Genomic DNA, 17,502 nt, shown 5'->3' with positions numbered 1-17,502 from the left:
CAAGTGTAGGTGGTTCTCTCTCAGAAAATGTATGTTGGAAGTGTAGGCATGTTCTGATGGGTCTCCTCCACAAATGAAGAGTGGGTGGAGGGGTATATATAGCCTCCACACAAAATCTAACCGTTACACACAAATCACCAAACTCGGTGGGACCGAATCATGAAACTCGGTCAAACCGATTTAGTTCAAAATGTGACCGTTAGGCATTTCGGTGGGACCGAATGGATCAACTCGGTGGGACCGATGTGCTAGGGTTAGGGTAAATCCTCATCTCGGTTTGACCGATTACTCAAACTTGGTGGGACCGATTTGGGCAATAAGTGAAATAGAGAGTTGGCCAAGCAAACTCGGTGAGGCCGATTGCCTGTCTCGGTGGGACCGAAATTATTGCAATAGGCAACAGAGAGTTTGCAAGCCCATCTCGGTGAGACCGAGATCTCATCAGTGAGACCGAATTGGTTAGGGTTTCTGGCAGTGGCTATGTCAATTGAACTCGGTGCGCCGGATAGAAAGTTTCGGTGGGGCCGAGTTTGACTTTTGGTTTGGGACATATGTTGATGTGAGAAAGTGGTTGAGGGCTTTGGAGCATATCACTAAGCACTTTGAGCAAGCAAGCCATTAAGCAACACCTCATCCCCTCTTAATAGTATTGGCTTTCCTATGGTCTCAATGTGATCTTGGATCACTAAAATAGAAAATGTAGAGTCCTGAGCTTTGAGCTTGAGCCAATCCTTTGTCTTCACCATTTTGAAGGGGTTCCACATCCTCTAGTCCATGCCACTCCATTGTTGAACTTATCTGAAGCATACTAGGTAGAAGTATTAGTCCAACAAGAGATATGTTGACATTAATTACCAAAATCACCCAGGGAGCACTTGTGCTTTCAATCTCCCCCCATTTTGGTAATTGATGACAACATACATCAAAGCTTTAGATAAAGATATAGAGAATAACAAGTAAAGCTTTGGAAAGGCATATAACATGCATAGGCTCCCCCTACATGTATTCAATCATGTAAATATGGAACATAGGAGCATGTGAATGCATAAGCATGACAGAGTAAGCCATGTGTTACATGTATCTTGGCTATATGCATCAGAGCAAATGATGTGAATATAGGAAATGTACCTTCATGCTCATGAGTTCTTCTTGCAAACAATATGTACATTAGCAAGAAATTCTCATGCACATGACTGTGATGCATATACTTACCTTGTGGTCTTGAGTTGGCTTAGGAAGGAATGAACCTGAGTAAACAAGGTTAGATAACACAGATACATCTACTAGCCAGAGCAAACAAAAAGAAACCACAAGAGTACTAAGACTGGGATAACATGTAGAGAGTGAGTACTGAGTACTCTATTGGATATAGACATGTCCCCAAAGGTAAAGATATGCAATGAATTCAAGGATTTCCTTCCCTGAGATGTCTTGCTCCCCCTGAATCTTGCATGGGATATTGGGAGAAGATAGGGAACAGAAAATCAGAGCAAAGAAAAGAAGCAGAGCTAATGCAAACAATCAAATATGAGCATGTCTTTCCCCTCTTGAAGACATGTGACTTCTCTCCTCTTCCAAGCATCTGGGGTTTCTTACACTCTCCCCCTGAATGTGCTCTCCCCCTATAGAAATGATTAAGCTTAAGCTTTGATGTGATCTCTCTCTCCCCCTTTGACATCAATTTCCAAGAAGGACTCTTCTGGATTGTTATTACAAACGGGTTTGGTCCTTGAGTCACAAAGCAAAGTAGGAAGTCGAATGTGATGCTGGTAGAGGACAAGAATCATTGAGTGGAGCTGAAGCAAATAGAATGCAGGAATAAGTGGCAAGTTGTCTTTCCTGCAGTGAAATCGGTGGCACCGAGTTGTGTGCTTCGGTTGCACCGAAAGAATTCGGTTGGACCGCAGGAAACAAACCGGTGTGACCGAGTCCATTACAGAGAAAACACTTGCCACCTCAGCTCACTAGGCAATTTAGATCTCACAAGAATTTGCAAGGAATTAGCTGAAAGATTTGCAATGAATTGGATGCAGGGAATGCAGAACACAAATAAACAGAAAAGGAATCTAGATGAAAGGGAAAAATAAATATGCACGAGACAAATGCAAGAGCACGGAGAAACACAAGAGAACTTCATCTAGAATTGGGCGGCGACAAAGTCACCTATGTTTAAGCTCAAATGGGGTTACCATTTTTCGTTTAAGCATCTTGATGTATTCACATCTTGTTAAGTTGCTTTGACTCATGTCTTGGAGTAAAGCTTCTCTAAGATGGAATAACATACCTTAGGTGGTGGTGTTGATCTTGATCATGTAGTTGAACTTGTGTGGGTTGCTCAAGATTGATGTAGCTCATCAAGAGTTGGGAGCACCACTTGAAGTTTGAGTTCATCTACCTACATGGGTTAGTTTTGCAAGGAAGAGCACTTGTGTATCCAAAATGACGATCATAAAACTTAACATAGAATTTGTCAAAGGATATGTTTGAAGGGTTTTGTGCATCCTTGTTTTCAACCACCATTGTGTAGAGACTTGGTGATGTAGAGATTGCTCAAGATATGAATGAATTGCAATCTCATGGATTTAGATTCATCCAAGTACCTACAAGGGTTAGATAGCATGCAAGGGTGCAAATATATCCAAGACATATAAATAGCAATATGAAAGAAATATCAAGGATTAGTCAAAGGCTCATGCCTTGCATGTATCCAAATGAAGTTCCTACTCCAAGTTTGAAGCATCAATGATGTTCAATTCTCCTCTCAAACGGCAAAATACTTTCTCATCAAGTAGTTTGGTGAAAATATCCGCCAATTGCTTATCGGTACGAGCATGCTTAAGATCAGTGTCCCCTTTGGCAACGTGATCTGGAATGAAATGATGACGAACTTCAATATGCTTAGTTCGAGAATGTTGCACGGGATTGTGAGCAATCTTGATAGCACTTTCATTGTGACAAAGCAATGGAACATGTTTCACATATATCCCATAATCTTTAAGAGTTTGGGTCATCCAAAGTAATTGAGCACAACATGAACCAGCGGCAATGTATTCCACTTCGGCGGTGGATAAGGATACCGAGTTTTGTTTCTTAGAGGACCAAGACACAAAATATCTACCAAGAAATTGACAAGTACCCGAAGTGGACTTTCTATCAACCTTGTCTCCGGTATAGTCCGAATCGGAGTAACCAACAAGATCGAAAGAAGACCTCTTAGGATACCAAATGCCAAAATTTGGTGTGTGTATTAAGTATCTCACTATCCTTTTCACAGCCTTAAGATGACTCTTTAATGACCGCTTGATATCGTGCACACATGCACACACTTAACATAATATCGGGACGAGAGGCACATAGATATAACAATGAACCAATCATAGAGCGGTAAACTTTTTGATCAACCGGTTCACCATCTTTGGTCAAATCAAGATGTCCACTAGTAGGCATGGGTGTAGTCATACCTTTGCATTCTTGCATATTGAACTTCTTGAATAAGTCCTTGGTGTACTTTGTTTGAGAGACAAAGGTACCTTCCTTAGTTTGCTTGATTTGCAAACCGAGAAAGAATTTGAGTTCACTCATCATAGACATATCAAACTTCTCCGACATTAGCTTTCCAAACTTCTCACTAAACTGAGGGTTAGTCGAACCAAATATGATATCATCAACATAAATTTGGCACACAAATAGTTCTCCATTAACCCTTTTAGTAAAAAGAGTAGAATCTATTTTTCCAATTTCAAAGCCTTTTTCAATAAGGAACTTGGTCAAGCATTTATACCACGCTCTAGGAGCTTGTTTAAGACCATAAAGAGCTTTGTGAAGTTTGTAAACATGATTAGGTTTCGTAGGATTGACAAAGCCGGGAGGTTGCTTAACATAAACTTCCTCCTCAATTTCAGCATTTAGAAAAGCACTTTTAATGTCCATTTGGTACAAGGTGATATCGTGGTGATTAGCATAGGCAAGTAAGATGCGAATGGACTCAAGTCTAGCAACGGGGGCATATGTCTCACCATAGTCCATACCTTCGATTTGAGTGTATCCTTGGGCTACTAGACGTGCTTTGTTGCAGATGACTTGACCATCTTCATCTTGCTTGTTGCGAAACACCCATTTGGTACCAATGATGTTGTGGTTTTTGTCGTGCTTCTCGACCAATGTCCATACTTGGTTTCTCTCAAAGTTGTGTAGCTCTTCATGCATAGCATTTATCCAATCCGGATCTTCCAATGCTTCTTCAACCTTCATAGGTTCAATGCTAGAGATGAATGAATAATGTTCACAAAAATTAGCCAAACGAGTTTTAGAGCGAGTGATTCTCCCGGTTTGGATATCATTGTAGATTTGCTCGCCGAGATGGTCTTTGGCGACTCTTGCTCGAACTCGTGGGAGCTTTTGCTTGGATCGAGGTGGAACATCCTCATCATCTTGTTCTTCTTCTTGGCCTTCTTCATTGTTGATGTTGTCGTTCTCTTGTCGTGGTGGAGAAGGAGGTTGTTGATGTTCATCTTGGTGTACTTCCTCGTTTTCTTCATCTTGGTGTGTCCCACTTGTGGATGCTTTCGTATCAACTCTTGGTTCACCTTGTCGTGAGGTGGAAGCTTCCACTTGGACAGACGAGGTACTCTCCTTCACCTCCGTTGGACGAATCTTGCCAATAGACAAGTCTTGGATTGCTTCCGAAGGGTCTTTGTCTCCTACATCAATTGGCAATTTCTCTAGTTGCGAGCCGTTAGATTCATCAAACTTCACATCTACTGTCTCTTCAACCTTTCGGGTGAAATTGTTGTAGACACAGTAAGTGTGAGAGTTTGAGCCATAACCAAGTAGGAAACCTTCATGAGATTTAGGAGCAAATTTAGAACGACGATGCTTATCAAGAATGTAGCACTTTGAGCCGAATACTCGAAAGTATCGAACTTGGGGTTTGTTACCGGTGAGGAGCTCGTATGCCGTCTTGCCGAGTAGCTTGTGAAGATACAAGCGATTTGTTGCATGACAAGCTGTCTCAACCGCTTCCGCTCAAAAGTGTTTTGGAGTCTTGTACTCATCAAGCCTCGTTCTTGCCATCTCAATAAGAGTCCGGTTCTTCCTCTCAACAAATCCATTTTGTTGAGGCGTGTACGTAGCCGAGAACTCGTGTGAAATCCCTTCTTCGTCAAGAAAGGTATTCACATTTGCGTTCTTGAACTCTGTTCCGTTGTCGCTCTGAACCTTCTTGATCTTCACGTCAAATTGATTTTGGGCCTTCCTAGCGAAGTTTTTGAAGATCTTTTGGACCTGCGATTTATCATCAAGAAAGAACACCCACGTAAATCTTGAAAAATCATCGACTATGACTAGAATAAATGAGTTACCACTGAGACTCTTGTAGGCATTGGGACCAAAGAGATCCATCTGAAGTAGCTCGAGTTGTCTTCTCGTGGTCATGATGTTCTTCACGGGGTGACTCCCTCCAACTTGTTTTCCTGCCTGACAAGCACTACAAAGTCTATCCTTGTCAAATATGACATCTTTTACTCCAAGGATATGATCACCTTTAATAAGCTTATCAAGATTTCGCATGCCCACATGACCTAGCCTTCTATGCCACAACCAGCCTTTAGAAGATTTAGCAATTAAGCAAGTTCTAGGTTGAGCATTTTTTAGTGAAATCAACAATGTAAAGATCACCTCTACGTATACAAGTAAAGACCATTTTATGATTGTCTCTTCGAAACACTTGGCAATCTACTTCAGCAAATAGGACATTGAAACCGAAATCAGCAAGTCTAGATACTGAAAGTAAATTGTACCCAAGAGATTCAACGAGCATGACATTTTGTATGGAGCTATCATGTGAGATGGCCACCTTACCGAGGCCAACCACCTTACCCTTTGAGTTATCACCAAACGTGACATATTTTCGAGTGCCGTCATTTTCAGCAAGCTCACGAAACATATTTTTGTCTCCGGTCATATGATCGGTGCATCCACTATCAAGGACCCATTCCTTTCCTCCAGCCATGTAGCCGCGAAGATTAGCCATAAGACCAAAGTTTCTCATTGCATCATCAAGATCACAGTCACTATCATCATCCTCATCATAGTATCCATGTTCAACATCGTCTTGTGATTGATCAACTCCTAGAGAGGGTAATTCATTAGATAAATCATCATCACAATGGTCATGTTTATGAATTCTAATAGCTTTGGAAATGATATTGCTAATAATTCCAACATCTCCTTTGGCACGCATGAGATCACGAAGCTCAAATAGACAAACATCAAACTTAGGATCACTAGTACTCATCTTACTCAAGGCAATAGACTTGTGGAGAATTTCATCTAAGTTTTGCAAAGAATAATTTGGAAATCTTTCCTCAAGAAATCTCCATATAGTGTAGGCACACTCAAGAGTAGGCAAACATCCAATCAAGTTTCTAGGCAAGCCTCTAGTGACAAGATTAATAGTTCTAAGGTTGCGGATCATGTCAATAGACTCATCAAGGGTAGGATGAAAAGGATCAACATGAGGTGCACAAGGGCTAGTAATGTACTTGTTCAAATGATATTCATTGAAAATCTCAAGCATCTCATTTTTCCACTCATGAAAGTATTCTCCATCAAGAATAGGTACGCTACGTCTAAGACTCCCCAACGTAGACTCATCCATCTTCCTCCAATGGTGTTTAAACCAAAGCAATGGAAAGCAAAGCTCTGATACCAATTGAAAGGATCAAAAGAGGCGTCTAGAGGGGGGGTGAATAGACTCTAAGAAGAAAAGTTGTAGTTTTTAATTTCCTTAAGTTGTTGTGGAGTTTTGGCATAATTTTAAACATTCACAATACATATCAAGCAAGCATGACAAGAGTATATGAGCAGCAGAAAGTAAAGCATGCAAGTTGCAAGAATGTAAAGGGATGGGATTGGAGTGTGCAAACGCAATTTGGAGACACGGAGATTTTTTATCCGTGGTTCCGATAGGTGGCGCTGTCGTACATCCACGCTGATGGAGACTTCAACCCACGAAGGGTAACGGTTGCGCGAGTCCACGGAGGGCTCCACCCACGAAGGGTCCACGAAGAAGCAACCTTGTCTATCCCACCATGGCCGTCGCCCACGAAGGACTTGCCTCACCCGGGTAGATCTTCACAAAGTAGGCGACCTTGCCCTTACAAACTCCTTGGTTCAACTCCAAAATCTTGACAGAGGCTCCCAAGTGACACCTAGCCAATCTAGGAGACACCACTCTCCAAGAGGTAACAAATGGTGTGTTGATGATGAACTCCTCGCTCTTGTGCTTCAAATGATAGTCTTCCCAACACTCAACTCTCTCTCATAGGATAGGATTTGGTGGAAAGATGATTTGAGTGGAAAGCAACTTGGGGAAGGCTAGAGATCAAGATGTGGTTGGAATAGAATATCTTGATCTCAACACAAGTGTAGGTGGTTCTCTCTCAGAAAATGTATGTTGGAAGTGTAGGCATGTTTTGATGGCTCTCTCAACAAATGAAGAGTGGGTGGAGGGGTATATATAGCCTCCACACAAAATCTAACCATTACACACAAATCACCAAACTCGGTGGGACCGAATCATGAAACTCGGTCAGACCGATTTAGTTCAAAATGTGACCGTTAGGCATTTCGGTGGGACCGAATGGATCAACTCGGTGGGACCGATGTGCTAGGGTTAGGGTAAATCCTCATCTCGGTTTGACCGATTACTCAAACTCGGTGGGACCGATTTGGGTAATAAGCAAAACAGAGAGTTGGCCAAGCAAACTCGGTGGGGCCGATTGCATGTCTCGGTGGCACTGAAATTATTGCAATAGGCAACAGAGAGTTTGCAAGCCCATCTCGGTGAGACCAAGATCCCATCGGTTAGACCGAATTGGTTAGGGTTTCTGGCAGTGGCTATGTCAATTGAACTCAGTGGCGCCGGATAGAAATTTTCGGTGGGGCCGAGTTTGACTTTTGGTTTGGGACATATGTGGATGTGAGAAAGTGGTTGAGGGCTTTGGAGCATATCACTAAGCACTTTGAGCAAGCAAGCAATTAAGCAACACCTCATCCCCTCTTAATAGTATTGGCTTTCCTATGGACTCAATGTAATCTTGGATCACTAAAATAGAAAATGTAGAGTCCTGAGCTTTGAGCTTGAGCCAATCCTTTGTCTTCAGCATTTTGAAGGGTTCCACATCCTCTAGTCCATGCCACTCCATTGTTGAACTTATCTGAAGCATACTAGGTAGAAGTATTAGTCCAACAAGAGATATGTTGACATTAATTACCAAAATCACCCAGGGAGCACTTGTGCTTTCAGCAACGCACGGGCATCTTGCTAGTAAGAGTAGAAATTAGACATATACCACTTCTCGAATCTTGAAACCAACAACATTTCGCCCTTATCTCATCTAAACCGCCAAAGGAATATATTTTGAGTGAAACATAACATATTTTTAGTGATATACCTATTTCAAAACTAGACTCTTTTTTCTATCAAATCGGTGAATATGTATTAATCAACTTTGCTCGTGTGGCAACGCATCGTTCCATAATGTAGTGCCTATAGATTTTTTAAGAAGTCAAACTTTGCAAACTTTGACCAAGTTTGTAGAGAAAAGTATATAATGCGAAACTACATCATATGATGAATCTAGTGATATATGTTTCGCACTTTAGATGTAAATATTTTTCTCCACAAACTTGGTCAAAGTTTGTGAGGTTTGACTTTTCAAAAAATCTATAGGCACTACATTATGGAACTGAGGGAGTAGTTATTACCACTGTATAATTTTTTGGACACCAGACAAATGATGGAGTACGTATACGAAGAGAAGAGGCGCACGCACGCAGTCGGTCTCTCGCTGTCTCGCACACATGAGAGTTACGTAAAGGCACCGTTAACAAATAAACCCTAAAACCCTAGGTGCACGATTGCTGCCTGCGCGGGTACCGGCTACGTGGTGGAGCGCACCTTTGTAGGAATAGTCAACTCGCGTGATAATTTGATCCGTAGGAGTTGATGGCCGGGGCCACAGGTGAACGACCTGGAGGTGGTGGCTTGCCAGTTGCCACAAATCGAGTAGCCACGTTTAAAATATCATTTTTTTAGCGGGGTAAGAGTTCCGATATTCAATGGCGCGTTATGAGTACTAAGTAGTTTTTAGAACGATTGGTATGGAGCGAAAATGGAATTCATAACTACTACCTCCTTGGCGTATGGTTGTATGGGTTTATGTTGCGAGATGTTGAACCTGGTAGTTCTAGGGTAAATACTATGGTTTAGATGTTGGTTTTCAGTAATGAAAATCGGAAGGGGGAAACCCTTCTTTGATAAAAAAAACTACTACCTCCGTTCCAGTTTACTAGTCCCCATCGTAGTTTGGGTCAAAGTTTGTCCACGAATTTTACTTGTAAAATGTGAATGGAAAATGAAATTTTGTTATACCCAAACAAAAAAGGACTGGAGGGAGTGATTGCTCTGACACAGACGCGACCTCTCATAGCGCAGGCATTGAACCGGCGCGCCGGCCAAGAGGGCCCCACTCGCTGCAGGCCTGGCTGAACACGCCTCCTCGCCGCATGCAACCGGCTTCAGACTGCCACGCCTGCCTCCATTTAATCCGTGCGTGTGCCGGTAACACGTCCTTCTGTGAGCCGGCCGGCATTTTAGAACACAAAAAATGACCAAAATATAATTAATTACGCATGGTCTTGACTTGTTGTGCTCGCAGTGGTAGCAGGAACTAGAGGTTTTTCTTTATTTATAACTCTCCTCACATTTTTTGGCTTTGAAGTGAATCATGGGGTTGGACATTATCTATGAATGTGCAGATATCTGTGAACATGAGTTTGATGGGGAAGTTGAACTTGGAATGTTGGGCTTGCGCGTGAACTATACCATGTCCAATGCTTCGGCTGTTATTGTTTGGAAAGTAATTGCTGTTATTACATGACCCAAAAAAATTATTTTGTGCCACATCAGTAGATGCACGGACATCACAACAAGCATGCTGACTGGATAAACATTTGAACCTAGTTATTATGAAGGAAATTTTGTATTGACAACAGTTTTAGATAGCAGGAGACGCCTAGCCTGCTCTGCCTCTGCTAGCTTATTTCTGGCTTCTTCCATCTCTTCTTTGGCTTGGGTGAAGAGAGCATATGATTGCTCTTTTCGCTTCTTCAGGAACTCAGCTACATTCTCATGGGCTGCTGCACGCTTTCTTTCAGCCTTTACTAGAGCCATGAGGAAACGAACAGCTGACGACTCCACCTGGCTTGTGTGTAATCCAACATCATCTGGGAATTTGCACCTTGTGTCTAATCCAACATCATTAGGGAACTAGCACCTTGTGTGTAATCCAGCCTCATTTTGGAAACATGATCTCGAGGTTGACCATACTTCCCTCCTCGGAGGAACTGCATCCTGACATGAAGTTACTTCTTTTTTAGATCAATACTCAGAGCAACCCAGATCCATTTAGTAGAAGCCAGATAAACAGGACTCGCAGAAGTGAATTCAAAAGGAAAAATATAAAAACAGACTACAAGGTGAGAACACCCACTTCCTACATCAAGCTAAAAACGAAAGCATTAGGACGATTAAGACTCTTCTTATTACACATCGAAGAACACGAGGCTGAGAGAAACAGAAACTACAACATATACACCTCGAAGAACACGAGGCTAAACGAAAGTAATTAAAAGGGTGTTACTTACCAAAGCTTGTGTTACAGGTTCGGTGTAGCTCCTCTTTAACTTGCCATGCTCCTTGAAGATGTCCCCAATATCCCGTGTTTAGTCTTCATTGCTCCTCTGCATGTTCGCACTCGTGGTCTTAAAATCTCAACATGGCAAGAAAAATATACTACTAGTAATACTCAAGCATCTTGTGGGCAACATTAAAGCACTCGTCTGCCATGTTAGAGCATCTCCAACAGAAGCGCAACGCGCGGCGCTTTAAAAAGCGTTTACAGTGCTGAGATCGAGAAGTAGAGATAGAGAGTAGAGGATAGTTCTCAGCATAGATATAGCATAGATAGATAAAAAAATAGATAGTTCAACTACTCCTCATCGTCCGACTCCTCCTCGGTGATGTCCTCCTCCGACGTCTCAATGTAGGCGTGAAGATACCGATCGTCGTTGGATTCCCAAGGCGACGCTGCTCCTAGCCTCATGTTGAATTGAGCGTCCGCTTTTCGCGCACGCTTGTCCTCGTGATAGGCGGCTCGCTCAGCCCTCCTCTTGTCCCTCTCCGCCCTCCTTTGCGCGTAGAACTCACGCTCATTGATGATGTCCTGCAGGAAGCGTTAGCGCCACAGCGCCATGGCTTCCTCGTCCATCTCTCAGCCCGTCTCCTCCTCGCGTTGTCGATCTCCCGCGAATAGCGAAGACCCGCGAACGGTGATCTCCCGCGAACGGCACCTCGCAGTTCCCTTGAACGGTTCGTCCAAGCACGGCAAATGCGATGCCTCCAAGGTATCCACACATACGGGGGGGGGGGCAGCGTCGAGCGGCGGACTGCTAGGTCCGGTCGCGCGGCATGGGCGTGGGGAGTGGCGGTGGCTAACCAGGGTTTGAAACATTAACCCGAAGTGGTGCGCCCACTCCCCTTTATATAGACCTCCGAGGTGGGCTCAACATTTGAGCCCACTAGGAGTCCACATCCATTTTCCACTCGGATCCAATCCGAATGGGCTGCAGCCCCTTAAGTGTGCGACCCTATAGGTTCACGCACGCATGGACACGACCAAGTCGATAGTTGGTAGCGGCTCCTAGCAGAGCGTGCCAACTCCCATGTGTGTGTAAAGTCGTTTGACGAACCTTGACAATGTGTCATATGCAACATTCCTTTTGCCTCATGATATTTGTTGTCGATCTCAAGGCGAGTACTTGTCACCCTTGTGATAGCTCGACCTCTCTTCTCGAAACCGTGATTCAGATTTCCGAACTAGGTTAATGCTTAACCCAAGTCGCATGGCCATGCTTTCTGAATCTGATCACTCGAGAGGGCCCAGAGAATATCTCTCCAAATAGGGGGGCAAATCCCATCTTGGTCAACCATGTCTCGCGGCATGTCTCATGACTCACCCGAAAGCTACCTTTATAACTACCCAGTTACGAAGTAGCGTTTGATAGACCCTAAGTGAGTCGATCCTCATCCCGAGAACATGTGAGGACCTCAGGTCTAGGACATGGCATAGACATTGTACTTGAGACTAACAGATGACAATCTCTCGCTGCGTCTCAAAGTGGGTCTGTCCGAATCGGTGATCTCCATCCCCGAGTCCATACTATCGGTCTAGCATCTCCATGCACATGACTTGTGAAACATAGTCATCAACCGAGTCGTATACTAGTCAAGGATATGTGTCCGCATAACCTTATCAACTAGGGACCATTAAAACAATCATCATACAATACATAGTTCCACAAACAAGTCACATACTTATTGACACATATCATTGATGATGTTCAAGGACAATACAAAGGACTCATGAATACATATGGAAATATCATCATCACATGATTGCCTCTAGGGCATATCTCCAACACTTTCTTATAGTCAACAGTTGGCTATACTATTAAGTATTAACCATGCCCTTATACACCTAGACGGAGGGATTAAATCAGGATGACTTGGAAGGGGGCAGAGGAGATGTAAGAAATGGTTCATCATAAGTCTTTCACCAGTACTGTAGTAAAAAATTCATACATGGAAGATTCTAGACTAAACCATAAATGGATACACTTTTATTCATGCGTGATACTCCAATAGAGCAAGATCATGCATGGAAGTCTCCACATGCTGAGACAACGGATTACATTGAGCGAAGACTAATGATCAACATTTAGCTTGGTAATGCATATGTCCAGGTGAACCTCCTTGGAGTCCCCGTGCACCTCGTTGGGTGCCAAATCATACCATGCGTCTTCCATGTCCACATCGGCGGGAAGGTCCCAGCTCTGCACAGTCCTAGTCAGCTTGATGTAGCCAGCCCAGCCAGTGTCGCCGCCCACGTACCTCTGAGGGGTAGTAACAGTGAGCACGCACCCATACATCGGCCTCGTGTCAGTGTCAGCGGCGTCGCCCCTAACGCACACTATAGAGACGGGGCGGCGGCCTGCGCGGGCCTCGCCGGTGCCCACGATCAAGAGGAAGACGCCGTCGTCCTCCTTTGAGACTAGCAGGTGGCGGTGATCCTCCAGCGACTCCGGCACGATGAACGGGTAGCACGTCTCGTACTTGATGTTCTCCGCCAAGGGCTAGTAGTGATCGCCGCACACCTGCATGAGGTGATGCATGATGTCCACCGGCGAGCCCCAAAACGGCATCGGGCACTCATAGCAGTAGACGAAGGGCTCTTTGGAGGCATCGACCAGGCCGTCCATGAAACGGAAGTGGCTGTAGGGGACGTTGCGCCAGTTGAATATATGAGCAAGTTACTACGAGATTTAGTCTGAATAATCACAAAATAAATCATGACGACTATAACAGAGATTAAACTAATCATGTGGACTAGCATAGTAGATGAACAGATCGAATCTAGGACACAGACTAGAAACATGAATTCTACCACGATTTCGAATAGGAAGGACAAAAACACATACGGTGCAACGGGAGCAGCACCGTTGGCGTTGAGGTTGTCGCCTATGTCGTTGAGGAAGAGGTTGCCGAGGTCGGGGAAGAAGTCATCGCTGCCAGCAGTCGCGAGAGTGCGCTCAACAAATTTCAACAACGCCCGCCGAATGGAGCGCAGGAGGGAGTGGTTGTAGGGGACATTGCGGCCGCCGAATGGAGCGCAGGAGTAGCCCACGAAGCAGTAGATGGTGCTCCTCCCTAGTCTCTACTCTTCTTTGTTTTTTATAATATACTAGTTGTAGCTGTCAAATTGAATAGTACTGCGCCGTTCGCTGCATGCCCGGCTAAGCACGCCTCCTCGCCTCCATCAAACCCCTCCGTTAAACCCGCATGCAAACCGAGAAACCTACTCCAGCCCGCGGGAGGAAATTTGCCGGTTGCCGTTAGAGAATAATAGAGTCACGTCCAATCCATTTGAGTTAATTGCGTGTATGATTCTCCCTCTATAAAAAGTTAATCCATCCTTAATCTTGTAATCTAAGTACTCTGTGGGTTCCACTGTCAGTACAACATACATGACTTGCAGGCTGGCTACATATTGGTACAGAAAGTTAAAACGAAACAAATCCATCCTTAATCTTGTATTCTAAGTACTATGTGGGTTCCACTGCCAGTACAGTAGCGAAAGAAGTATATATTAAAAAATATATAAAAAGCTAAAGTTTAGGACATAATTCAAACTCAGGTCATCGCACTGCGAGCATCCGGCCCGGACCAGTACACTAGGTGTTCGTTGCGGACAATGCAAGAGATAAACCTTTATAACAATGAGCCCGTCCGTTGCAACGGATCCAAAGTAGAATAATACATATTCACAAATTTGAAAGAAAATAGTTTAGTTTTGATATACATATCACTAAAAATATCTTATGTTTCACTCCAAATATATTCTTTGGGCTGTTTTGATGAAGTAAGGGAGGAATGTGGTTGGTTTCAAGATACTAAGGGGTTTTGTGTAAACTAGAGCAGAGAAGTGGGAATTGTTGCAAAAGGCCATAACTTACATCACAGCCGTTATATGCAGATCTAATGGTCAGAAATGGCAGATGGCAGACACACCATCATCACCAACTGAGTCTTTTATAGGAGTAGGAGTAGAGAAAAAACCGAGTTGGTGATGATGGTGTGCCTGCCATCTTATAATATAGACTGTCCGATCTATATCTGACGGATAGAAAGCAAACAATGACAATTTTACAAAATATACCCACACCTCTCTCCACAACCTCATCTCCCACAACCTCATTGCTGAGCAATTAAAAAAGGAAGTCTCTGGAACAATCTGGCATGGTGCCCGCTGCCGGCGCCGTCCATCCCCATGCCTCCGCCCAGTCCGACCACCAGTCACCACCACGCCCTACTCCTCCTCACCTTATCTATCATCTTTCTCGAGATATCATTTTTTCGATGAAATGGTCGACATACCATTTTCCGATAAAATTCTCAAGATATCATTAGTTTTTACACATGGGATTACTCCTGCATGGGTCAATCACAACAGGTGTTTTGTAAAAAATGCCATGTAGACACGGTCTTTGACCACTTTACAACTATGTTAGTATCATTGTTAGTGGTCCGCCGGTGCAAGTTATAGCCCCGGGTGTTTTAACCTTTTTTTAGTAATGATATCTGGCGATTGTTCGCCACGAGCTCAATCCTGGCAAATCCCACGTAACCGTCAGATTTCCATCTGACGGTGGCCTGTTTTTAAGCCATAGTATTTGACAAAACTGCCACCCTTACACACGTACTGTAACTGAGTCGCGGGCGTTTGCAACAGTCATGTCTCCCAGTGAACGTTTGCCGGGGATTGGAGTTAGCATCGATGGCGGTTCGTAGTCGTTCCACGCTCGGGCATTGAACTTTGTACTATTTTAGATTAGAATATACTACTCCTCCAGTCCTACTCCACTACTACTCTACTCGAGCAAGTTAGGGCATAGTAGTAGGTACTGTAGGGAGTACCAGTACTGTGATCACTCAAGCAAGTTGTGTGGCATCGATATGACCCTACGCTGCTGGTATGTGTCTCGTAAGTCAAGCGGCGTGTTGTAGTCATCATCACCTGTCCACTTCCCGCGACACATATTCGCTTCTCCATCTTTGTCCGCACATAATCTCATCCAATCTTCCATCCCCGCTAAGGCGCCTCCCCCCTCGTCCGAAACCCAAGCACTAACAATGGCAGAACCGAGCAGCACCTGCCGAAAGAGTGGCTGGAATTCGCTCCCCACAGAGGTAATCAAGCTCATTGTTTCACGTGTGGACAATCTTAGTACCATGCCGCTCGCCGCGTGCTCGTCGGGACTATACCGTTTACTCAAAGCCCTCAGGCCAGAGCTTTTTAAGCCAGCTCCTTGCTTGCTGATGCCGCCTGATCTTCAGAAACGGCGTGTCACGCAGCATAACGATCGTAGGGTGGCGAGCATCAACCCCCTTGACTGTGATCCGATCCCCGTCACGCTCAACTACATTAACGGTATGTACTGGGTCGGCATGAACACGTCTTGGATGGTGCTCGTCAACGATCGCGGCAGCTGGATGCTCGTGGAGGTCTACACCCGGCGATTGATCCCCCTTCCTTCGATTAACACTGCACTTCTTTGGCACCGCGGCCCAGAATACTTGGAATCTTACAGTAGCCAACATGATAGCAAGTTTAATTTGCTCAACGTTGTAATCTGTCAAGTGCCCACAAGATCTGCGAATTATAAAGACTTCAGGCTAATTGCGTTCTTCAACCGCGGTCTCGACTATCTAATAGGTTACTGCGGTAAGTGGATAAATCTGCACATCCATCACAGGATCATACATCCTCCATGGTTCTCTGATGCCATTGAACACAAGGGCTTCATTTACGCTGTCGACTCCTTCTATGGCTGGACGTATTGCTGGCCTACTCCAGTCATCACTACAAACGGCTGTTACAGCAGTATGTTACTTTCCTATGATATCATGATGGCTTACTTATATTACTGTCAACATTTACTAAAAAAATATTCATGCTCATAACATGCTGTTCTTAAGATTGACTACATTAAGAGCCCTTTTTTATTTGACTCCAACTTGATATGATGTTGTAGGCCGCCTGGTGTCCCTACCCGTCCTAATCCCAGAACCTTTCAAAGAAAAAGCGACATGGCAGTTGCAGGTGGTTCCTGGCTCGATCAGATGACGACGAACGATTGATGATCGTTCGCACGTACCGGATGTGTTTTTTTGCAGAATACAATCACAGTCACTGCAAGTTGAGAAGGATCCCAGCTTCTCTGGGCCTTCAGGAATTTTTGACTGGAGGCTGGTAAGTAGCCTTGGTACACGCTCTCTGTTTCTCGGACTGAACTATCCGATTAACCAGGAGACAACCGACGACAAGGATCATGATGGCAGCGCGGTTTCGCTCATCAGGCAAAACTGTGTGTACACAGCGTACCATGCGTCTCTGCATGCACCATCCCCTGATATGTGCCGCCACGCTCTGCAGCCCAAAGTAGGAGAGAGGGTCACAAGTATCAGACTTCGACCTGGTGGCTGGAGTTTCCCCCGTCAGGCACCCATCTGGTTCAAGCTGTCAGCCAATCTCTACAGCTTAATAAATAGTAACGTCTAACTGAGCCAGTTAATTAGATGCGTACACTTGGTGTAGTAGGATCTTTATTTAGTTTGATGCATACACTTGTTATTTTTTGGTAGCCCTTTTGTAATGATGGCTGATGTTTGGTTTGGAAGAGAGAACTGCGTCTTTACTCTTCTGGCCTGCTTACTGCTTCTGTTGCACCCCCAGCCCTGGTTGCTGTTGCTCCTATTTTCAATGTACAATCAGCAGTATATTTCATCTGTTGGTTGAATAAATGTGTTGTTAGAACGAC

Source organism: Aegilops tauschii, chromosome 1, assembly GCF_002575655.3.
Source record: "Aegilops tauschii subsp. strangulata cultivar AL8/78 chromosome 1, Aet v6.0, whole genome shotgun sequence".
In the NCBI taxonomy this organism is placed as follows: Eukaryota; Viridiplantae; Streptophyta; class Magnoliopsida; order Poales; family Poaceae; genus Aegilops; species Aegilops tauschii.
Note: the sequence above shows the minus strand (reverse complement) of the source record.